Raw genomic sequence first — 20,568 nt, 5'->3', positions numbered from 1 at the left:
GACCTGGCTGTCAATTAGGCCGTCGCCCCTTGTCCCTGTTCCCCTCCACGAGCCTGGCCCCCCATCCCTCCCCCTGAGCCTTTACTGTTCTGCCTCCCATCCTGGACTTTTGTTTTGTTTTGTGGTCTTTGTTGTCTTGGAGTGTCCGGTAGCTGCTCCGTAGAGGGGGGGTTACGTCACAGTGTTGGGTTTGTGTTCCCCAGGTGTCCACTAGATGTCCTCCTTCCCCACGGTGTCATTCACTTCATGAACTACATTTCCCACGATCCTTGGCTTATTGCACTCAGCTGTTCCTCATCACTGATCATTGCACTCAGCCACTTCCCCATTATCATTGACAATTCCCTGTGTATATAACCCTGTCTGTTTCAGTGTGTGTCACGGAGTCCTTGCATTTATCACGCCACTTCTGATGTCCTGTTTTCCTTGCTTCTTGTTTTGTTTCCTGTGTATGTTGGATTGCCTTTGGATTTTGACCCTTGCTTGGACTTGTTTATGATTTTGGATTACCCTCAAATAAACTACTGCTTTTGGATCTTGCCTTTTGTTTCCTGAGTGTGGATCGTGACAGTCGTTGTATGAATCTACTTTAAAAAAGAGATAGTGAATCTAAAGTGTTAAGTTTTCTGTGCATCTATTTTTTCCTCAGGCACAATGAATGATATTAAGGGCAGGTACGTTCACACGCAGCACTATTTACATCTTACACAGACTGAAAAGCTCATGAAAAACATCCTAAAGGGTTCCAGAAATACCACAAATTCAATGAGAGAAGTCTTTTGTGCATATTAGTCATTTGACTAATAACTTAAGTCATTTCCATATCCCTTTTTGTCTGATACAGCTCATGCTTAAAATCTTCAATATTTGACTCAAAAAAGTGGTTCTTAATGAAAGAACGTGCTGTTTTTAGGGTGGAGTGCTTGGATTCCATGCATAATTTTACAATTTCTCTTAGAGAATCTCCTTTGCAGCTCACTCATGAATAAGTCAATCACTGGATAGAATATCAACCAAGTTCTCTACGTGCACCAGTTGAGGAAGTAATTACGGTTCCACACAATCTGCTGTCTCTTTTCTGCTTTTTCAAAACGGATGTGGCTCCACCTCTTTCCACATGTCCTCAAAAAAGTTCTCATCCCTGTCCTGCCGCAGTGTGTCAATCAATGCTTCAGCAAAATTGACAACTGCTGCCAAGTCCATTGAAGGTGACTGGAGCATCTCTAGCAAATATTTTGACTGGCCAAGTATTATGTTGAAGGTTACCAAAAGCCCAATAAAAGTGAGATCAAGTTGTGCTAGATCAGTTGAAAAATTTCGTAAAAAGTGGAAATACCTGAGGGACACTTACAAGAGAGAGAAGTCAGGTTCAGGGGCAGCAGGAGGCAGTCGGAGGTGGAAGTATATTTGCATCCTCAACTTCCTGGAGACATACATCACAGACAGAGACTCCTCTAGCAATTTCAGATGCCAACAGTTAATTTCTGTTAAGTTCACTTAAAAATGAAATTCTGTCATAATTTACTCTCCCTCAAGTTGGTTTAAACCTGTATGCATTTCTTTCTTCTGCTGAACAAAAAAGAAGATATTTTGAAGAATGTCGGTAACCAGTATTGAGTATTTTTTTCTACTATGGAAGTCAATTGGGTCCATCAACTGTTTGGTTACCGACATTCTTCAAAATCTCTTCTTTTGTGCTCAGAATAAGAAAGAAAATCATACAGGTTTGAAACAACATGAGGGTAAATCAGACAGAATTTTCATTTTTGGGTGAACTATAATGACAAATGCAGCTCAGCTTCTACAGGATGTCCCCGTCCCCACCAATCAAAATCAAACCTACGGCCTTGAAATGGCACATGGTGTTGGTTGACTTATTGGCAAGACAAAATTTATAGAAGTGTTGATATTGAACTAATATGTCTATAACATAGTTTTAACTCCAGAAGGTCGTTAGACATGGTGGTGGCTAAAGATGAAGACTGCTCTTGTAGATTCGAGAAAAGTCTGGACAACAAAGGTAAATGATCAATGGTTATTTTTAATGAATTTAATATTACATTCTGTATAAGTTACAGTCTTAGGAGGCTGTTGAAAAGATTCTTTTTTTTATAGTGAGAGAGACTGTTTGAGTGGAGGCAGGGATGGTACTCTGTCTGTCTTTCTGTTATCGGCCTGGTTGAACCAAAACATCCTGCTGACTTTTCTAAAATCAAATGAATAATGAACAGACATGCTTTGAAACCAGTTAAGAGATTGTGTAAAATTAGGTCAAACCTGAAGAAAAATGTGAAGTAAATATTTTTAGAGCTAACTGCTATAAAAAAAACTTGACTATGAGCAGTTTATAGTCATGCGTGTCTAGTATGAGTGTGTGTGATGGTGACTGGACTGTATGTTTCGTATGTGTGTGTATATTGTGTCATTAACCTCTGGAATGAGTAATTATTTGAATTACTCTCTGAATTAATATGTTTAAGTATTTATGTAAATTGGAATTGGGAAGATGAAGTTTGAGTCCATGATGGGTTAAAAACCCTTTTCTAGAAATATGAGGAAAAATATAGTCTACATTTAAATAGTCAACTATGTGTAATCAGAATGATAAATGTAACATGATAGACTTGACTTTGCATTTGCTCGTTTTAACAGTACTCGAAGATGACAGGCTCCCTGGTGTGATCCCAATCAGTCGACACGTCGAACGTGAGCGACTGAAAGGGAACTAAGGACTACAATGATGTCAACCCAAAATGGCTGCCCTCAACCACTGAATCAGCCAATAGTGAGTCTGCAAGAGTGAGGTCACTGAACCATGACACCAATCATTTAATGTAATTATAATAAAATAATTGAATTAAGACACTGAATTAAAACTTATTTTTAAAAAATTGCTTTGCATTGTGCAAAATTATCACAAATGAGTATCTATGCCGTGGAATCATTTTCTATTGATAGATGTCTTCTCATTTACAGTTGGAGTAATGATGCAAACATGAGTTCCTTCAATGGATCCAAAAACTCAGGGAAGCTTGCAATCCTCATTAAAGCTAGTGGCTTGAGTTTGCCACAAGATTTGAAGATCAGTTGGAAAGTCAATGAGTTGCCAAAAAGTAGTGGCCAAAAGTGAGGCAAATGAAAATGGACAGATTCACCCTTTATTCAAATAGTATTAAAAATGTGTTAAAGATTTTGTAAGCGTATTGTGTAGTTGTGCTTGGAGTCAATTGTTTATTTGTGATAACACAATGAAACATGCCAAATTGCACAGGCATATTTTTTTAGCCAGGTTACCATACAAAGAAATTATGAACACATGAAAAAACAAGAGAGGACAATGAAATATTAATAACTGACATTGTATGTAGCAGACAATGTATGATTTGTTTTCTCCTGTAAGCTTTATAGTTTTTCTAAAACCTGTAGCTGTAGTTTGCCCCTTTTTTGTCACTTAATATTCAACAATATTATTGATCTGCCTGCATTGACACTATTATTTGAAGACTGAACTGAGCTGGATGATGACATCACTGATTTCTCCAGAGCGAATACATAGAAATAAATAAATAGATAACAATTGATTTTTACAATGGAAATGAATCAACACTGAACTTACTTAAACTGGACAATGACACTATTTTCTTCTAGAGCCAAAACTCTAGTTTTGTTCTTTTGGTACAGCCAAAACTAAATGTGTTGTATCCTTTTCCAGTAATCAATGTAAATCTGCTTTGAAACAATCTGTATTGTAAAAGGTGACTTGACTTGAAATAATTTTGTCAGATAAATACCTTTACTAAGTTTAGTGTTTTGTTCTTCCCTCATATTTTAAAATATTTTTGAAAAATATATAAATATACAAATATTTTCCTCATAATTTGATGGTTCAAGCAAACTTGTAGGGTCATTTAAAAAAAAAAAAAACTCTGCACATCACTTTTGCCCACTGTATGTTTGGTGTGGTCAGTGTCACAATAGTGCTATTTCAGACCCTGCTTATACTGTGGACTGATGAACTCAAGTCATAACTGGTGCACTGCTTCATTTTTCCAGTCGACACAAATTTAATTATTAGTTTCATTTCATTGCTATAAAATTTCTCACAAAAACAATACCATGATGATCAACTCCGTCATCATTTAACTCCAATACAAGTGCGCAGCCTCCTCTCTGGTGCCATCTTGTTACTCCTAACTAGGTTAGGATACCTCTCCAGCGCTCTTAAATAATTTAGGAGCTGATGCCTAGTTTTGACACTTAGGAACCTTTATGAATCACACTTATTCTTAAGTTTAGGAATAAGAGTAAAATTGTGTAATTCTTAGAATTTTGACAGACTTAAGACAACAATTTTACTCTTGAGTGGCTTATACACAGGGCCCCATGTGTTTTACAAATGGTACAGCTCAAATGAATACACACGCAATCAAAATTAATTTCGCACAATTTATAATACATCGCACATGTTAACTGTTGATTTTTCCATATTTAGTTATTTTTGTGTTTTTAAAGTAGAATAAAGGTTTAATTTGTATTGATGAAGTGTTAAGTATAATAGTAAAATATTAAAATGGTTTTGTTATGGCTATTTGACAAATGAATGCATAAGAAAAGAAAAGAAAGACTAAATGTCTCTGTGCAGTGTGCACCCAAACTTGACTGTTTTGCCTTTAAACAAAAGCTCACATATTAGATGGGGCAGTTATTAATTGGGCAACATGTGCCGTTGTAGAATTAAACTGAATAGCTCTGACTAGTTTTTATTATCCTAATGCTCATTGAAATTCCATGCCATGCTTTTTTGTGATTTTAGCGTGTGATCACTGCTAAGTACTTTTATTTTGGTGTAACGATGCACGTCATAAGACCGCGACGCGCTCCTGCCATAGCTTCCTGCTGCGTCTTTGACTTGGCTGTTCAAAGGTTTGTTTTTTTAAGCATTTCAAGTGTTTTAGTCTATGCAAAGTGCAAACCGTTAATGAAATTGTATAGCTTTTAAAATAAATCTGTTTTCATTGTTATTGAGTAATTCTTTAGCTAGTATTATCGATTTTTTTCGGGAGTAAACTGAATCTGCACTACAACATAAAGGGTGCGTATCATTTTTATTTATATATATATATATATATATATATATATATATATAACACAACAACAACATCATAGCACAAAACAAAACAAACGTTAGACAGTGATATAAACAAGAATGGGGAAAAGAAAAAAGAAAAAAAAGAGGGCATTACTTAAATGAAAAGAACTCTATACATTAATAAAGCAAAAAGTTTGTAGGTCTTACAAATTTTACATGTTCTGAGTGCTTTTGGGTTAAGAGAGGATGAAATTGTAGTCAAGTAATGTTTTATCTCATGCAAGAGCACCACAAAAATTGGTTTACAATTTGAAAACTTACATTTGTGAATATAAAATCTTCATAGGAAAATAATTAGATTTATTATAAAGCAGACATTTGAATCAGCTTCAAAAAATCCAAAAATAACAGTTTTGGGATTCATGGAGAAATTCTGCAAGATATTGCTTGAGATAAACCCACTAACATCTTTCCAAAGTTGCCGAGTAAAATTGCATGACCAAAACAAGTGAAGAGGAGTTTCAGTGTCATTCTGACAAAGAGCAATTAGTGTGAAAATCAGATCTGAATTTTTTCCTAAGGAAATTTTTAACTGGGTAAATATTATGAATTAATTTAAAGGATATTTCTTTTACTTTGTTTATGAGGAGAAACCTTTGTTGTATGGACCATATTTTTTGCCAATTTAAATGATCAAAAAGTCCATTCCAATATGAGATTGCAGGAGGGCCAGAAATAACGTTCTCAAGGAATAGAACTCTTACTTTATAATTTCTTCCTTTTTTTTCAGTGAAATATATCTCACCAATAGGAGTGATAGGTTCAGGCAAAGATAATGAACCCAAAGAGAGAGTATTATTTTTGAAAAGCATGAGTATGCCAGATGGAATAGCATCCATAACTGTGGCAAACTCTTTTGGAGTTACCGGTATATTATATTCTGAATGAAACTCTGCATACCTAAAAAGCAGACCTTCGTTATTAAAGAGTGGTCTAACATGAAATATTCCATTACTGAACCAGTGATTATAGAACAAAGACTTATTCTTAAATAAAATATTCCTATTGTTCCATATGTAACACCGATGAGGAGAAAAGGTATGCTTGTAAATGAGAGTCCATGCCAAAAGAACTTGTTGGTGAAAGTTAGATAGTTTAGACAGTTTAGGTGTTTCGTTGTTTTTATAATAATTGGGTCCAAATTAGCAGAGCATCTAGAGTTTTCTTTGGTTATTTGTGTACCCAAATATGTAACACAGTTTTTAACTGCAATGCCACCAATTGAAGAGAACATACTGTTTTTTTATCGGAAGTAATTCACATTTATTAAGATGTAGGCCCGAGGCTTTAGAAAAGAGATGAAGAGTACATAAGGCTGCTGGTATTTGCAGAGAGTCTTCTAAGAACAGAGCAGTGTCATCCGCTAACTGATTAATAATTATTTCTGTATTGCCAATTCTGATGCCTTTTAGCTGGCTTGCTTTAATGTGCGAACTAAGAAATTGTGTTGCAATTAAAAAAAGGTACTGGACATCCCTGTCTCACTCCACGTTTCAAGAAGAATCTGGGAGAGGTACCGTTACTCAACTTAATGGAACTATTACTATACATATACAGCGTTTTGGCCATATTACAGAAGGAGTCTCCAAAGCCAATTCTATTTAGTGCTTGAAACAAAAACTGATGTTCTAATGTGTCAAATGCTTTATAGTAGTCTAAAATAAAATAAAACTTTCTTTTTAGAGTAAATATGAATAGTCCAATAGATCTAATATTAAGCGTACGTTGTTTGATATATGTCTATTTGGCAGAAATCCTGACTGCGTTTCATCAATAATGGAATTTAGGACACATTTTAGTCTTTTGGCCATAACTAAAGCTATTATTTTGTAGTCATTATTTAGTAAAGTGATTGGGCGCCAATTATCAATGAAATTGATTTGGAATTAGGGTTATTATTCCTTGACATAGGGTGGGAGGAAGAGATTTTTTCTCTATGCTTTCTTTAAAAACCTCTAATAGAAATGATGCTTTTTTTTGCTAAAAAGTTTATAAAACTCTGAAGTGAGCCCATCAGTGCCAGGAGATTTTCCATTTTTTTAAATTAATTAATTGCTTTTACTATCTCATTCATGGTAATAGGAGTGTCACAAAAATCTTTATCTACCATATTCAATTGCTGTACATTCTGATGAGACTCGAAGAAATCAGTTGCATCATGGTGGCAAAATTTAGATGTATATAAGTCTGAGTAAAATATAGAACCGAATTTTTCCAATTACTCTTTGATCTTCATTTAATATTCCAGCAATCATGAGTTTCCCTATATTACTTGTTTTAGCTTGTTGTCTTTCACCTTTGCATGAACATTTTTAAGTACGAATTAGAACTATTAGATTTTGGGGGCCATCTATCAATATTATTGTCCATAACCACATTGAAATCTCCTCCGAAAAGCAAATAAGAGTTGGGGTAGTTATTTAACAATGAAAGTATGCGTTCTTCCATTCGATAAAAGAAATCATCATTTTCTTTTTGTTGATTAGGACCATAAAGATTGGTAACGATAAACATCATATTTGAGATTTCAAGTAGGAGGCAAATATACCGACCACTTGGATCACAATCAGAAAACAGAATTTTCCCCTTAAAACGATGAAGATGCCATACCTGCAAACTTGTCGCTTTTTTACTCTGAGGAGTTTGCAGGTCTGAGATGCAAACTCCAGCTGAACTTGATGTTCCATGGGACATCCACAGGTCCAAGCCCCAAAAATTAAAGTCTTCTTTGACTGAATGACACTCTTGTAAAAAATAAAAATCAGAATTAAACTGTTTAAGGTTAAAAATATAGCTTTATATTTAGTAAGGTTTCTTAGCCCTCTAACATTAAGTGAGTGAATAGAGAGAACCATAAAAAAAAAAAAAAAATTTAATATAAGCTAATAAAAATAACGCGTTGAGAATAAAGAAATATGTGAATAAAAATGAGCACAGCAAACTACAGTAAAGACAATATATTGACGTAGTGCAGTATAAAAAATAGGCGTACGAATTATTAACAGAAGTATATAAGAACCCGTAACAAACATGTCAAATGAACAAATAGCAATGAAGCACCTTGTTTTGTTCGGCAAATGATATGGGCTATTAATTTCAACCCAGTGACACTTTAATAAAGTGCAACGTTAAAGTTATAAACAGGGTTAAACCCTAAAAGTAACAAAATACCTGACTTGAGGGCGTAGTTGCTTCGCGTGGATATGTACTCTGGTTCATATAGAAGTCCTGAATCGGCAAAAGTGCAGTTTTACTACAGAGTGAAGCAAGTAAATAAACAAAAGTAGAAGAAAACTCAGGTTGGTGGAAACATTTCGGTGCCCTCCACAAAAGCCCTTCCTCCTACAAAGTATGCCCGCTTATTGTCCCGCCGTGCTTTGTCCACGAGAGGCCATAGTTTGTTCCTCTTCTCTCTATCTGTCGGGGACAGATCCTCAGACAATTTTAAGTTGTTATTCCTGAGAAAAGGAGAGTCCTTCGCAGCCCGCCAAATGGCATCATGGTAGAAGTGCAAGGTAAACTGAAAGATGATCCCTCTAGGTTTGTCGTTGCTCCCTATTTTACGTCCAAGTCGATGTACAGTATCGACGGTGTATTGAAGTTTGTCCTTTGCTTCTGGTAAAAGCTGCTCACAGACCTGGATAACCCTCTCCCGAACATCCTCCCTCTCCTTTTCAGGGATCCCGTAGATTCTCAGATTCCAACGACGCGTGTATCCTTCGAGATGAGACAAACGTTGTTCATGCTCAGATGATTTCGCCTCAACCTTTTTCACGTGTGTCTCCGTTACACCGAGCTGGCTTTTAACGTCATTAACTTTGGCACACACAAACTCAACAGCTGTCTTCACGTCGGCTATCTGTTTGGTGTTTTCGTTAACGGTCTCTTTCATACTCGCGATCGCTCGTGCATTCTCCGCCACCATTCGTTCCAGGGCATCAGATCCATTATTAATTAGAACCGAGAGTTCTTTGAGTTGTGAGAGGACATCATTAGCGGCATCAATGCTCTCAATCTTCTGCTGTTTTATAACAGGAGACTTACATGGCGTTTCGGGGAAAGGAGGGAAAACTACTTCAGCAGGCATAATATCGGCAAAATCTATTTCTGACTCGAGGTAATCATGCAAATTGTCACTCAAAAGTTTGTTTGAAACTTGCTGTTTTGTCGATGTAGCTTTGGCAGGATTAGCTTTGGCTTTGCTCACGGTCTTGTTCTTTCTTTTTTCAGATTTACTCATTTTCAATTGTTATATTCGTAGAAAAGGTCTCGTATGCACCAAAATAAAGATAGACAGTATTTCTTACCGCACTACAAATCGAATTATTAGTTTAAATTTGCGGAGCTCTTCAAAGCACGTATATTCAGAGAGCCATCTTGGCCGCCTCCGTGCGTTTCATTTCGCTCCTGTAGAGCCCAGGATCGTTTCGTCACGTCGCGATGCATTGTGGGAATCACGGTACGGAAGTAGATGTACTGTATAGAAGGCAGTGCGTAATTACGTTGGTCATAATATTAGGTTTAATTTAGGTTATTTTTAGGAAAATGGTTCAGTATTGCTGTATTGTGAACTGCTGTAATCGGTCTCACGATCGACAGGGCAAACGCCTTGTCGGTACACGATCTGTTCCACCTGCACCAACCGTTTCACGCATGCGTAATTACGTAGTAGAAAACGTCACGGTTTTCCTACACTATCGGTACATGCATGCGTTAAAACACTTGACGGCCAGGCGGCACAACTTGCGGCATATTTGTGTAACGTTAGATGTATTGTGTTTAACATTTCACAGCAGGTCTATGTTGATGCTTTTAAATGTAGCTTACGCTATGCATTACGATGTGTTTACGTGGTTGCCATTCCAAAATAATAAAGTTGTGAGTTGTTACATGAACAGTTTCCTCCATACTCTCCTTTGTGATTCATTGCTGTATGGTATTAGGCTTAATTTACTTAATTTGCCGTGTTTTGGTCTGAGGTCAGTAGTATTGTTTAAGACGGGTTGGTTTTTTTAAATTTTTTTAATCTTTTTTTTATTAAAAGCTGCTAATATTAGTTAACTTTTAAGTTGAGTAATTTTGTATTAGTATGGGTCTATATAGGCTAATATATATCTATATAATCTAAATGAGGAAAATAATCCCTTCAATGTTGTTTAAAGATGACAATAAGAAACATAATATGCATTTCTGCCTAGACTATCTGCACTTACATGAAGAAAGAACTACAAACAAGACTAAAAAAGTTAAAACTTTAGTTTTGTGTCTAATGCTCATTATTAATTAGTTTCATTAACATGCAGATATCAGGGTTTTATAATTACTGATGTCCCGGATGTGAGGTAGGCTAGTTAGGGGGGTTCGAGAGAATTTTTATTTCTCTGATCTACATATCCCAAAAAATTAGATAACAATAACTTTAAAAACATGTCATGCAGCTGATTATTTTCCTTATGTCAGTGAAGAAAGTAAACATAGGGTCAACTGATAGGTTGATTTATGAATAATTTTCTCAGAAGCGTTCATTTACTGAAAGCTACTAGGAAAGCTAGGTAGCCTAACTAAGTTTATTAAATTCATTCACAATATACACATTCATTATTGATCTTATTCCTAACACAGGGCCGTAAACAGGGCTTTATTATCAAAGAGGTCCTAAATTTAAGGTGGTCAGGGGGTTCAAATTTTTTATTTCTCTGATGTGTGCATTTCAAGACATTTGAAGGCCAAAAAAGGATAAGAAATAGCTTTAAAACCATGTCAGTGGCAGTAGATTGTCAATATCACTCATTCTTTTTCTCTCAGTCTCTTCATTTTGCCCCGTCTCTTCCCCTCCGAAAAATGAACTTTTTTAATTTACTGAAGGCTACAAATTGTATTATATTAATTCTCAACATGTACACATTCATTATTAATCTTATGCCCAACATGATGCAAACGGCTTTGTTAATGTTTCTTGTCACCTCACAATGACAGTAAACTAATTATTACATTACATGAATCACGTTACATAAGCCTATTAGTTTGCCTGATTATTTTTGTCATTCGTTTAACATTTATGACCTAAAAAACGGTCAAATATGAAATGTTTAGTTTAGCTACTTACATCTTATCTCCCACTTGACCATAAACTGAAGCGTCAGTCACTCTGCTAAAATTCGCGCTCAGCAGCTTCTGTGACATAGAGCCCGCCTATTTGATTGGTCATCTCAAATATTCTGACATTGACGAGCAGTGACAGACCAATGAGGCTATGATGAACACACACTCACACACCCCCTGTCCTCTTTTTCTGACGTGCACTCTGCTTGCACGCCGCTGCGGATTGAAGATGAACACGCTGAACCTGATTATAACAAGACTTTTTGGGTCTTTCAAAAGGGGCCTAAAGACATCTTTTCAGCATTAATTAAATAGTTATTATGAGTTATGGCTTGTATATTATTGTATTTTCATTAGGCTATTAATTGTGAACCTTTGTATTGTTTTTATTTGTAAGCCGCTTTGTACAAAAGCATCTGCTAACTCGTATAAACCATAACATGCACAAAGTAAATACAGGTAGGTCTCACAAAATTAGAATATTGTGGAAGTTTGTCAATTTCAATAATTCAAACGTGAAACTCATACATTATATAGATTCATTAGAGACTGTGCGAAATATTTCTATTATGTGTGTTAATTTTGATTACTACGGCTTATATCTAAAGAGAACCCAAAATTCAGTATCTCACAAAATTAGAATATCACATACAACCAATAAAAAAAAAAAGATTTTTTAATACAGAAATGTCGGTCTTCTGAAAAATATGTTCACGTATATGCACTAAATACATGGTTGGGCCTCCATTTGCTTGAAATACTGCATCAGTGTGACGAGGCATGAAGGCAATCCACATGTGGCACTGCTGAGGTGTTATGGAAGCCTAGGTTTCTTTAAAAACAGCTTTCAGCTCACCTGCATTGTATCTCGTACCTCCAATTTCTGAAATTCTGGATATTTCAGTTTATTTTTTATTAATTTGCAAAAACTTCTACAATTCTGTATTTTGCTGTCACTATGGGGTACTGAGTGTAGATTAAGAAGAAAAAAAATTAACAAATGTCTCTAGGAGATGGCTGCAATGTAACAAAGGGTGAAACATTGACCACGTTTACATGCACCCTCATAATGCGATTATAATGGGATTTTAGCAATATTGCGATTATACTTTACCTCATGTAAACACAATACTTAGCAATGTGATTAAAGGGATACTCCACTTTTTTTGGAAATAGGCTGATTTTACAACTCCCCCAGAGTTAAACTGTTGAGTTTTACCGTTTTTGAATCCATTCAGCCGATCTCCGGTTCTGGCGGTACTACTTTTAGCATAGCTTAGCATACATCATTGAAGTGGACAAGACCATTAGCATTTCTCAACAAAAAAAAATTAACAAAGAGTTTTGATATTTTTCCTATTTAAAACTTGACTCTTCTGTAGTTACATCGTGCACTAAGACCGACGGAAAATGTAAAGTTGCGATTTTCTAGGCTGATATGGCTAGGAACTATACTCTCATTCCTGCGTAATAAACAAGAAACTTTACTCCGTACCATGAGTGCAGCAGGCGCAATAATATGACGCAGCGCCTGAAAATAGTCCCCAGCTCGGTAACTTGCCCCGCTCCCTGTGCAAGCAGGTTGTCACGTTGGTTAGGTTGACGGAAGGTAGCCTATTTTCAGGCGCTGCGGCATATCATTGCGCCTGCTGCACTCATACAAAAAAGTAGAAAACGCCGCATATCATGTATTAACTTTAAATCCCATAGTAGCATGTAACTACGTGCACTTTCTGTTCTCTGTGTTAGCCTTAATCGGTCACAGGTCAAACCTTGCTAATATCCTCTGCTTATGCATTTCAAACCTAAATATGGTTCGGTATTTCTCATCTCCAAACCCATTTGGACATAATGAGTCCAGAAAAATAGCCTCCTTCTTAGCAACTAATAACACCTGTGAAGAACATACCCTATTAATGTCAGCTATAGGGGCACCAACTGGTTTAAAAATAGAGGAAAAACTAAAAAAGAATGTAACCGTACACAAAGCATGTAGTGGCTTGCTGTTTGTGACCCCCTAGACCATGCTGGCAAAATGATGATATCTTTAGATTCCACATTGTCCTATGAAAATAAAAAACTATGTTCAGATCTCCTTGGACATATCTTCACTTAAAGAGGTGTATCTGCTGGACTTGTCAACACATTATGCGGCATATAACTTACCGGCAAACTAGGTTCCCTTAGGTTCCATTTAGGGACTTCAAATAGGTCAGCAAAGTGGACATCCATTCCCTGAATAAAATTGTATGTCTGCATTTCATATACATATATCTTACAAAAGTGATGACACTACCAGCCTGAAGCATGCATTCCCCATCACAGAATGTTTTGCAAAATTACAATAAAGGCATTAGAACCATCCAAACTCTTTACAGCAATATCCACTTACATTGCTCTCCACCTGTTCATCTAGCCCCAGGCTCCAAAAGTCCTCCCTTTGAAGACAAACTGGGCCATCCAGAACAACAATTTATTTTGCTGGATGTGTTCTGTCCAGCACATAGGTCAGCTTTAAAGCACACCAACAAGCTGTGCATGTGAACTATCCAGTTAAGTTTGGCACTCACCACTTGTTCTTGCTGAGGACACAACCTCTTGGACCACAGTGGACCTTTATTGGCATACTGGTGGTCCACCAGTCCAATGTCTTCTGCATTGTTTTGGCTGCCCTCAGATTCATGGCTATGATCTACACAACAGGAAAGTAAATACTAATCGTCATTGTCAAGTGTCATGTTTATATTTGCTATGTCACCAGGTAGGATTATTACAATACCTTGTGGCCACCGAAAGTAGGGCCTTAGCTGCGCAACATTAACTTTCTGTATTTTCCCTAACAAAACCACACTTACCACACCCTTCTCTGTCAGGGATGTGAGGGTGAATGGCCCTTGGTGGAGATCTTGTAAACAATTTCCCTTCTTCACCTTCTTTTTGGGCTAGCCAATTAGGACCTCGTCCCCTGCCTTTACTGAGCACTGGCGTACCCCTTTCCTTTTCTTTGCCTCAAAAGAAATTTTTTGTTTCCCCTGTGCCTTTTCATTGTTTTTCCGTACCTTAAAGATAAGAACATATTACTATGCGAACATTCTCATTCAAATTGAACATGCCATCCACACAACTCTGAACAAACCGTTTTGACTCCAGCTAGTTTTAGCTCCAGCTGCTCCTCTGGGTCCGCCAATTCAAAGGCAGCGTCTGTCTCACAGACATTTAATGCCTGTGGTAGACGGGGGTGCCTATTGTACATTAAAAAGTACGGGCTGTACTTGGTGGATCTCTAATTTGAAACAAAATGTTTTGCGTCAAATCACAAAATAAAACTTTTAACCCTCAAAAGGTCTTCGTTTCCTGTTTACACTTCAGGGCTTTGGGGTCTATATGACCCCAACAATTGATAGAGTAATTGTACAAAAAATATACATTTTTAATCATACAAATAATATATCATTTTTTTTGTTTACTTCTCATCTATTCATTAATGCTGTGTTTTGGGAGATATGAAGTACTTTTGTACCCATTTACCACACAATTCCTCAACTACACCATTAGCTTGCATATGAAATATTAAATTTTTATGAAAAAATCACTTAAATGATGATTTTAATTTAATTTAATTTGTTTCTGGATATTGATCTAGGTGTTAGGTGTAAAAGTATGCCATCTGCTGGTTAGAGATAAACCTAAAATTATTACAGTTTAAGAAAGAAATAGTTTTGACCAGCAGAGGCAATAGAGAGCCATTCATTTTACTGGATGTGGCCAACTGTTCGTATCACAACCTTTGTGATACATTTTGTGAATTTATATATATATATATACATTAGAAAAGACATTTAAAATAAATATTCTTTCAAATAGTAGATTTTTTTTTAAGTTTTTGATGCATTTTGAGATGCCTTTTTTTACAAAATGCCACAGAAATTTGACAGAAAAATGCCACATAAGACACACCTAAAGGACAAGACTTGGAGTCAGATTGCAGTTGCATATTATTGATTTTAATGAACAAAGTGTAAAAAAAAAAAAAAATAATTAACTTTAGAATGCAAAAGAAATGAAATAAATATTATGTAAATAATACCAACAGCAATATGCAAAAATGAACAGGAGTGAAGAGTGAACATCGAATAACAATAAAAAAATTTACAATCACATTCTGAACACTGAACATAAAAGCAATAACAAGCTAAAAAAATGACATGTAAACAATAAATAAATAAAACAATAATCAGTCCACACACATCTGGCACAAGTGCACTGTGTGAGTAGCGCAAATGGCTCTTTTGCAGTTTGCACACTGCTTGTCAGTTTTCGTATCCTTGGCCCGTGGACAAACCTGACACCTTTTTCGCTTTGGTGATGGAGGTTCAGTGGAGGGCCCTGGCTCGTTGGACGAATCCTGTTGTCTCTTCAATATCGCTGCAGAGACTGGTGTACGAGGCACGTGTTGTCGTCGCTCCATGTGCGGGGACACCAGAGCTTTCCCTAGCTGCTCTAGAAAGAGCCTCCTTTTCATACTCTTCCCTCTCTCCCATGATGGATTGACTTCTCTCCACACCACAAAGGCATTTATGGCCGAAACATCAAGGATTGTGGAGAAGACAACCATTGGCCACTGATTTGTCTTGCGCTTGCAGCTGTAGCATGCAACCATCTGCAATATTTCAAACACACACACACACATAAACAAATTAGTAGATCTGCTAGAAAAAGAAATACCAATCACTAACTCACCATCTTTGAAAATTAGCAAAATTGATGCATTCATCAAATCATAAAATTTGTAAATACCTTGTCAAGGTTGTCAACTCCGCCTTTGCATCGATTGTAGTCCAAGATGACCTCAGGCTTCTTGTCCTCCCTGTCACTGATTTTGGCATCCTTGTGACATGTGCTCATGAGCAGCACATTTTTATGCCTTTTGGGGCAATACGACACAAGACTGTGTGTCGCAGTGAAAACAAAAAGAGAGGAAAATACAGCTCTGTCTCTCGTTGTCAGAATAGCAGGTGGGAGTTCAGGTTTGTTTTTGCGAACTGTGCCAACCATGGTCAACTTCCTTCTCAGGAGCTCCTGGCCAAGGGCATATGATGTGAAGAAGTTATCACATGTTACTGTGTGTCCCTCGAGACCAGTGGTCAAATCAAGGACCACACGCATGCCCTGGTTTCTCTCTGGCTGTCCATCTCGAGGCTTGCCGGTGTACACTTGCATGTTCCATGCGTAACTTGTCCTGGCGTCACATGCAGCCCAGATTTTCACTCCATATTTCGCCGGCTTACTTGGCATGTACTGCTTGAATGAGCATCGACCTCGAAATGGCACCAGGCACTCATCCACCGTTATGTCTGGACCAGGGTTGAACATTAGTGGGAGACGCTGAACCCATAAATCCCACAGATCCCGAATTGGTGCCAGCTTGTCATGTTCACGGCGAGCAGATCTTGTGGCTCTTTCATCAAATCGGATGACTCTTGACAAAATTTTAAATCTTTTCAGAGTCATGACAGCACAAAAAATAGCACGCCCAGTTTCAGCCTCCCACAAACTGGTCAGGGCCTCATTGTTAGAACGATAAACTCCGGCAAGTATGAGCAGACCAATAAATGCCTCAATATCTGTCCAGTCCACATCCCTCCAGTCAGCGCCAAATACACGCTTTCCTTCCAAATTTGTCATCTTCACCAAGATGCTTTGGATGCTTGATGGAAAAAATAATAAAAAAGATGACTTTATGTCCTCTACACGAGAACATGCGTATCTGGTTGGTCCAGGTGTCAGCTTTTTAACTTATGCAGCTGAAGCTCTCCCTGGCCCCTGTGGAGGTGGAGTAGTAGACCAGGTTATTTGCCCATTTTTAGAACTGAAGGTTTGGTCTGCCTCTTCTTCCTCAGAGTCCTCCTCCGATTCCTGGTACTCATCTTCCAACCCTGTGTTTTCTTCAGGGGGATTGCAGTCCTCTGGCTCAGAGTCTTCTGGCTCAGTGTCTTCCTGGCATGATTCAGTTTCACTGGAATCCAGCACATAGTCCAGTGTCTCGAGGAGAGTGTACCTCTTTGCCATACTGCCAGCACAGAATGAACTGTGTGCAGGAGACCAAAGACCCTCTTTTATAGCTTTTGCGTGGGAACAATTTCTTTGTTTTCAAAACAAAGTTCCAGCTCTCACATCTCAACGTAAACTTTCTAAAGTTGAAAAGTTCATTTGTATTTGATCTCTGTCTCATCTCTCTCTTGCTCTCTCTGCATGTGAGTGTGCATGTGCATGCATTAGGTCTCACTCACACGTGTTCTGCATGTGTGGCTGATTTCATTAGCCAAATTTGATACAAATGCTCTCTGTGGCAGTCGTGTGTGTGTGTGCGTGTGTGTGTGTGTGTGTGTGTGTGTGTGTGTGTGTGTGTGTGTGTGTGTGTGTGTGTGTGTGTGTGTGTGTGTGTGAGAGAGAGAATGCATATATCTGTGAGTGTGACAGTGTGTGTTAGAGAGAGAATGCATATGTCTGTGTGTGTGACTGTGTGTGTGAGAGAGAAAGAATGCATGCATATGTGTGTGTGTGTGTGTGTGTGTGTGTGTGTGTGTGTGTGTGTGTGTGTGTGTGTGTGCGCGCACGTGTGAGAGAGAGAGAGAGAGAGAGAGAATGCATATGTCTGTCTGTGTGTGGCTGTGTGTGTGTGTGTGTGTGTGTGTGTGTGTGTGTGTGTGTGTGTGTGTGTGTGCGTGTGTGTGTGTGTGTGTGCGTGTGTGTGTGTGTGTGTGTGTGTGTGTGTGTGTGTGAGTGTGTGTGAGCGTGTGTGTGTGTGAGCGTGTGTGTGCATGCATTAGGTCTCACCCTTTTATATCTTTGTTCTGCATTTGTGCCAAATTCTATAAAAATGCTCTCTGTGGCAGTCATACATGTGTGTGTTTTTTCGTGTGTGTGTTTGTGTGTGTGAGTGAGCATGTCTTTTTTACATCTCATTTATGCTCTAGTACTAGCCCTTCATTTCTGTGTGAAAATTTTCAGATTTATGCTGGATTTATTGACTCTTTTTGACACATGAAGAAATTTCTTTATTTTTTTTCCGCATTTCCCATTCATTTCAATGTGGGGTCATATTGACCCCGAAGACCAGAAGTGTAAAACATTTTTTTACATACCTATAGAACAACCGAATCAAGCCCAGTTTTTTTGTGTGTGTATTGATAGATAATGTAGGAAAAGTCACAAAATCTTATTCCACTGAGATGAAGGGAACCATTTTTTTTTATTAAGGAAAAGTCGATTGGGGGTCATATAGACCCCAGTGTCCAATTCAGGGCATGTATGCAATATACGTTATCTAGTCATTTTAAATAATAACCTGTTTGCAGTGTTTATTCCATAAACTATGGCCTGCAAGTGGATGTCCCAATCATCATGGTGCTGCTGATAAACATATTTTCTGAAAGTCCTCTTTAAATTTTGATTAGTTCTCTCATCCTTCAACATAGAAAGGAATTACTACATGCACTTTAGTATACATTGGCTAAAGTTGACTTAACTGTTTTGCGGGATGTCATGATGGCACACTTACTCTGCTGTTTGACTGGGGATGGTATGCACTTGTGATGGCATGCTTGATGTTCAGCGCCGCAAATATGTGTGCATTAAGCTGTACATAATTTTCAGACACACATGGTTATTTTCAATATTTATTGGTCTCAGAAATGACCAATGACCACTTAAAACAGCTTGAATTGTGATGTCATAAGTCCTGTGTGAATGGAGAGGGTAATAAGGACACATACCTCGTTAAAAAATGCACGGCCCCTGTCAGTGAGGATTTTCTGGACCATACCAAATGTGTAGAGCTTTGACACAAATGCCTCAGCCACCTCAGTGCTGGAGCCACACTTCAAAGGCTCACATCTGCCACATCTGCCTTTGTTATCCCAGTAGTACCCCACAACAACCCTGTCCATGGTCGCCCTCATGCCCCCATGGTTCCCTGTGCCAGGGTTGTTGTGGCACTCCTCCAGGACAGCCCGCCTCTGCTCATTAGACAGCACAACCAGCATCATGAATTGTGCACTGGGGCCAATGTAGAAAATTTACTTTCTGTGCAGATAGACAAACAATGTTTGTTACGTAATGATTTGGCAGCTTTGTTTGGTATTACAATACAGCACTTTTTTCAGGAATGCAAACACGTGCGGTGAAAAATGTTGGCGGTTACTATGTCTGACTAGATGGAACGTTACTGACATGCTCACACGTGTTAACTAAAACAATGCTAATATTATTTCAAATACCCACACTCACGTACCACTTATAACGAAATTTGCAGCAATTCGTGAGACCTCCTTCTTCAACGCCGCATCCACCAACCCATCAACCAAATATTGTCTAACAGCAGCGTAAAGAGCAAACTTCTCATTTCTTCTGCTGAACTCCATTTTCTTTTGCTGTGAGTGAATGAAAGTCTCGCGGTACAAATATGCGTATGGGTGGAACAGATCGTGCAGTGTCGTAAATCAAAATCAGCGTCGTAAAACAGATTTATCATTTGTGCATGTGCGTTTTCTACTGCGTCTACTATGCATGCGTAGAATGGATTGTGTACCGACACGCCTCATAAATCATATAAGTGGTGGTCTTTTTGCTTTGTAGTCAGCTCCGTTAGCGCTAACAATAACTGATATTTTTATCACATGGTCAATAGATTTTCAGCTGCCAGAGTTAACTAGCTAGCTAAATTTACATTAAATGTATTCATTTAGCAGTTAACTAAAGTTCTGCTGTTCAGATTAACGTTAAAGCAGTAAGTACGTTGCTGTGTTTTTGGAGCAAGCTGTTATACTGATGTAGCTGCTGTTAGCCAAATCAGCATATCAATTCTCGATTAGCAATGTCACCTCGTTTATTCATCTAGATTTTGGTGGATAGACTAGGTTAGTGTAATACTGACAAGCTATGGCATAATTTGTACCTTACACTTCTAGAAAGCATCAGCCAATAGACACACAAATGCAGTGGTAATTTCTAGCTATAGTCTCCTCTGTACTGGACCTTAAATGGTATTCTGTTGCTGAAACTGTAGCTCTGTAGCTTAAATGTTAAAATGCTTTATTATTACTAATACCTTACATATTATTCTATTGCTGGAGCTCTGTAGTTTAATTGTTATTATTACATGGCTTGGTTGAATACTAATGTTGAATGCGGTCTGTTATTTCTTGATAACAGACCACTGCTAAGTATAACACCATTGCCATGAAAAACAGAGCATTGCCATGGACACAGTTCTGTTCAATCTGGAGCAATACAATCATTTTTAAATCAATAAACTC

The 20,568-nt window shown here is 37.7% G+C and overlaps 1 protein-coding gene and 1 long non-coding RNA gene across 2 annotated transcripts in view; one reads left to right on the top strand and one right to left on the bottom strand.

The window, feature by feature from the left end:
- Positions 1-4,856: 4,856 nt before the first annotated feature.
- LOC143742471 (uncharacterized) overlaps positions 4,857-20,568 on the top strand; it is a 40,454-nt gene continuing 24,742 nt past the window's right edge. Inside the window, exon 1 of the mRNA XM_077235347.1 lies at positions 4,857-4,923. The gene's annotated coding sequence lies outside the window, so the exon portion shown is untranslated. The remainder of the gene's footprint in view (positions 4,924-20,568) is intronic.
- On the bottom strand, positions 18,603-19,145 carry LOC143742544 (uncharacterized). The gene is made up of 3 exons (XR_013205461.1): positions 19,027-19,145; positions 18,813-18,890; positions 18,603-18,718 (listed from the first exon to the last, which is right to left on the bottom strand). It is a non-coding gene; the product is annotated as an uncharacterized LOC143742544 (long non-coding RNA).

Source organism: Siphateles boraxobius, unplaced genomic scaffold (assembly GCF_051911475.1).
Source record: "Siphateles boraxobius isolate OS27281-9 unplaced genomic scaffold, OSU_SipBor_1 19, whole genome shotgun sequence".
In the NCBI taxonomy this organism is placed as follows: domain Eukaryota; kingdom Metazoa; phylum Chordata; class Actinopteri; order Cypriniformes; family Leuciscidae; genus Siphateles; species Siphateles boraxobius.
This window is presented reverse-complemented; position numbering and strand designations above follow the sequence as displayed.